The 4,749-nt window shown below is 49.3% G+C and overlaps 1 long non-coding RNA gene across 2 annotated transcripts in view; it reads right to left on the bottom strand.

Moving 5' to 3' along the window:
• Positions 1-4,749, bottom strand: part of LOC109372306 (uncharacterized) — a 166,760-nt gene that overhangs the window by 11,731 nt on the left and 150,280 nt on the right. For both annotated transcript variants that reach the window (XR_002122030.1, XR_002122031.1), the window contains exons 2-3: positions 3,311-3,432; positions 1,937-2,045 (exon numbers count right to left, since the gene is read on the bottom strand). This is a non-coding gene — a long non-coding RNA (uncharacterized LOC109372306). The remainder of the gene's footprint in view (positions 1-1,936; positions 2,046-3,310; positions 3,433-4,749) is intronic.

Genomic DNA, 4,749 nt, shown 5'->3' with positions numbered 1-4,749 from the left:
AGTGTAAGCTAGCCGCCAACCTCAGGAAATATTCCGATTCACTCAGGAAAATACTCACCTACCACCTAGACGATACTCAGCTCATCTCAGAGCACTGTGTGGGTCATGGGAGCACGCTGCGCTGAGATAACTGGACTCGGCTTTCACATTTTATATCAACTGCTCCTCCCCCCGATTCATAGAAGATAAAGGGGGAAATCAGTGCCACCAGGAGCAAGGGAGGCTAAACTGGTTCCCCTCTGACCCCAACATCCTGCCTCTGCAGGCTTGGCCATCAGGGACCAGCTAAAGGGATGCGTCTAAAGGTCAAGGGGAGATTGGTTACCAGAGCTGGACATGCCTACTCCACCCTTGCCACCACAGCAAGGAGTATCCCGACAGCAGCCACCATCAGAGAATGTGAAAATAAAGACGGCATTGTAGAGACATGATTAAAAGAAATGACTTAAGTGTCCCCACAGACAAGCCAGAGCTACAGGAGAAATATGAGGTGAGTTGCAGGGTACAAAAAGTTCACGCACTTGGGTGCTCTTTTTTTTCTGCATTTGGTGGGTGTCTCATTGCCAAGGTCACACCACTGACCACTGTGGAAAGGAGAACTGCAGGGCATGGTTGGGGGGTTTCAACTCTGTTCCTCCGATAACGAACCACGTGGCATTGAGCCGGTCATACCGGTTCTGTGACTCAGTGCTCTCACCTGTATGGTGCAAATACATACGTACTGCATAAGATTTTTATAGAGATTAAGTAAGATGGTACATGTGAAAGTGCTTAGAATATTAATTGAATAAGAATGTGGCTGAAAGAGGTGTATTCACTGAATGAAAATAATAATAATTACCATGTTTTTAACACCTTCCTACATGTCCAGCTTCCAGGAAGAGCTCTCACATGCATTTTCTAGTTCATCCTTCACCCAATAACTCTGTGAGATAGGAATTCTCATCACTCCCTTCTTAGAGGCGGAAACAGTTACAGAGATTCAGTAACACACTGGGTACCACAGCTAAGAAGTCCTGGAGAGGCAGCTCGAACACGGGCAGTGGGATTAAATCCACATTATTAACCACATGATAATAAAGAGCGGGAGGAGAAGTCAGCCTCAGGATGGTCTTATTCAGTCCCCATACTGACCCCATGAAGTAGCTATTGTCATCGCCCAATTCCACAGATGAGAACACTGAGGGGAGGAAATCGGTGGATTAACTTGCATGAGAGGCATGGAGGAGAGAAAGGAGGTGTACTCAGAAACCACAAATAGCTCGTTGTGCATGTTTCAAAAGTAGCACAGTGGACAAGAAAATCGACCTTACAGCCAGACTTTCTGGGTTCAAATCCCATCTCTGTCACCATCCTGTGCCTCAGTTTCCTCATCTGAAGAGTAGGAATAACGATAACACCAACCACACAGCTTGTTGTGAGGAGTAAGTAAGTTAGTATGTGCTCAGTGCCTGGTCCGCAAAGCGCGACCTGTGCACGAGCAGCTCATTAGAAATACAGAGCTGTGAGGCCACTTCAGACACTGAATTAGAACCTGATCCCAGGGGACTTGTCTGCACACTGACTTTGGGGAAAAGCCTAGAGCAAGGCATGGTAAGGGCTACCTAGCCCATGTCTTTATTGTCATTATAACTAATGACACAGAGCATGGGGGAGGGGCAGGCACACGTGGGAAATCAGTCTCGCCCAGCAAGTTGGGGCAAACTGTGAAGGGCCAGGAAGCTGAGTGCTGTGCTGAAGGCGATAGAGAGACAGAGGCGGCCCTGAGGGCTGGCAGGGGGACACGGTCAGGGCTGCCTCTGAGAATTCTTCCCCAAATAAAGCCAACCAACAAACCAATGACCAAGCACTAAATAAGCAAGTACTGCAAGATTCTCTGGCTATAAACCAAGCTCCTGGGATCCTTCCAGAACCCAGGGCGTCCCTGAGCACTTACCTGGAAGTTGGGAGACAGACCCACCCATGTCTCATGCCCAACTCGCCGAGGGACCGCGGAGCCAATGAAAGTTGCTCCTTTTTATTCTTCCCCACTAGTGGGTCAGGATCTAAAATTAAGCAAATGAGATGATTCATGTTAAAGTGTGTTATAAACAGGGAAACACTCTACAAAAGTGAGGATTCCTCACTGGAAAAGCAATTACCTTGTAAATGGAAAAAGCATCAGGCCTACCATAAGATAAACTGGGCGTCAGACCCACCATAAGATAACCTGGGCTCCGATTCAGAACGTATTTCAAGAAATACCTGTGAGACTCCGACTCAGTAAACCGGGGTGGGGGTGGGGGGTGGTCTGGAGAGGATGGTAATTGCTAGGAAGAGAGTCCAGAGTTCATTTTTTAAGAAAACATCTCCAGATTATTCTAGTTGGATCTAATGATTGCAAGCAATATTTCTCAAACTTGAATTTGCACCAGCATCTCCTGGCGCATGTTTCAAACACAGATGACTGGGCTGACCGGGCCCTGCTCTCCAAGTTGATGAGTCAATAGATCTGAGTTGGATCACTTTGCCAGGGTCGCCTGGCAAAGCACCACAAACTGAGGACTTAACAGAAATTAATTGTTTTGATTCTGGAGGCCGGAAGTCCGAGATGAAGGTGTCGGCAGGGCTGGTCCTTCTGAGGCCGTGAGGGAGAATCTGCTCCGGGCCTGTCTCCTGGCTGCTGCTTGTTTGCTGGCAATTTTGGGAACCCCTGGTGTGTAGATGCAGCACCCTCGCTTCTGTCTTCATCTTCACCTGGTCTCCCTGTCTGTGACAGGATCCAGATAGCCCCTTTTTCCTAGTATGCCAGTCATAGTGGATCAGGCCACCCCCACTCCAGTGTAACTGCATCTGAACTGATGACACCTGCAATTCCCTTATTTCCACATCAGGCCACAGTCTGAGGTCCTGGGCCTTAGGACCCCAACATATGAAATTTGGAAGGACATGATTCCACCTGTAACACCTTCCTCACCCTGCACATAACTCACAGCCCCCAAATCCAGGTGGAGCCACATCATTTTGGTCATGAGTGAGCCATCGCCCATAACTTTCTTTCTTCCCGCCCTGTTCAGCACCTCCAAATACACATTTCCCTGCCGGTGTGTCTCCCCTCCTGGACTCCGGCAAGTTCTCCAGAAGGAAAGCCGTGGGCCCGCATGGCAGGCTTTCTCAGAGTGGCAGCCATCCATCCCATTTCTGGGAAGGCAACACTCAGCAGCTCAGTGGCACTTTGTCCCTGCAAAGCCCTGCTCCCTCCCAGGACCCCAGGGAGTCCCACAGAGCAATTCCCGCCCCCCCCCATCCTGGAGCCGAGACCTGCAGTTACCTGGTTCATGTTTCTGACTTGATTGGCACCAGCAGTAATCCAGCTACAGCCTCTCTAGTGCAACGCGCACTGTTCATTAGATCCCATTGTGTTGAGCCCTGCCTCCAACCACACGATTTTTTCTGCTTACAGAAAGAAAAGAACGAAAGGAAGATGGAAAAGGGAAGAAAGAAACAGGAAAGAAGAAAGGAGAGGCAGTCATAAATACAACACTGTGTTGCCATGTGAGCTGTTGCAGTTTTGTGGCGAGGGTGAAGTCATTCTAGAAGAAATGCAATGTTGTGCCAGCTCTGGCCCCATCAAGAATGGTGCGATGTAAAGTGAGAAATCTTCATTTCGGTGGCACAGGCGCACAGAACCGGAGCTGGAAATCAAAACTAGCCAAGTCCCAGTGTTTGTGTCAGGAAGGCAACTGCTCACTTGTTTACCAGGCTGTCAGCGCACTCGGAACCCTCTCGGAATTCAGGAATTCACGGTGCCCTCCGTCTACTTACACTCCGCCCCCACGCCCTGCATTCAGAAATCTTTTGTGAGCTCCTGGAAGTTTTTCCTCAGGCGAATTAATAAAGAGCGCGTGGATTTGCAAAATCCTTGGGCTTTTAACTCAGGTTTCGACTTTGAATACTCATGACAATGTTTTGTTTGTTTTTAAGCTGGAGACACTTCACTTTCCTTCACTGTAATTCCACCTTTTCTTTCTCTCTTTCCTTTCTCACGTACCTCACCACAGGTCCTGGGGACACACTAATATCAGACTGTGTATCTGTGCACACAGGGATATTATTGATAATAACAAAGAAAATGCAAGAAATTAAAAGTAGGGGTTTTTTTTTGGTTTTGTTCTAGAAGATTTTTTACATGCCAGCATGTATTTGTAAAACTCTCCTGGTTTTCTTATTTCTGGCTGAGGAGACGGGAAACGGTCAGGCTTCAAAAGCTGAGTGTGGGCACCCCGACTCACCTGCTGTCGGGGCCACGTCACTGAGCGCGGGGGAAAAGCTCCACTGGATGAACCAGCATCCCCTCCATCCTCCTCTTCCTCCAAACTGGCCCTTCTCGGCGCTTCTGAACAATGTGTGGCTCGCATGCAGCCTGTCCTCATTTCCTGCCTCGGTGTCAGCTGACGCCGTTTCTCCCCAGTGTCTCTCATCACGCTTTACCCACCTTCCTCTGGCTCGTTCCAGGCGCCACAGGCGTCACCACTCGCTAACGCCACACACGGGCGTGCTGCTCAGGCTACGATAGCACCCCGATCCTGCAGGCTATGAGGCATTTGTGCTTGTTGCTCCTGCCCAGTCCAGTGTATTGAAACGTGTACGTCTCACTCCTCAGTCATCTGAACAGCAATGACACCCCCGTCCCCGTCCCACCTCCCTTCCAGCTGTGCTGTCCTGAATTTACTCCCTTCCGGCAACTACTATTTACTCCCTCTGAAGCTA

This window comes from Hipposideros armiger, unplaced genomic scaffold, assembly GCF_001890085.2.
Source record: "Hipposideros armiger isolate ML-2016 unplaced genomic scaffold, ASM189008v1 scaffold_622, whole genome shotgun sequence".
Lineage (NCBI taxonomy): Eukaryota > Metazoa > Chordata > Mammalia > Chiroptera > Hipposideridae > Hipposideros > Hipposideros armiger.
Note: the sequence above shows the minus strand (reverse complement) of the source record. Positions and strands in the feature narration are given on the sequence as shown.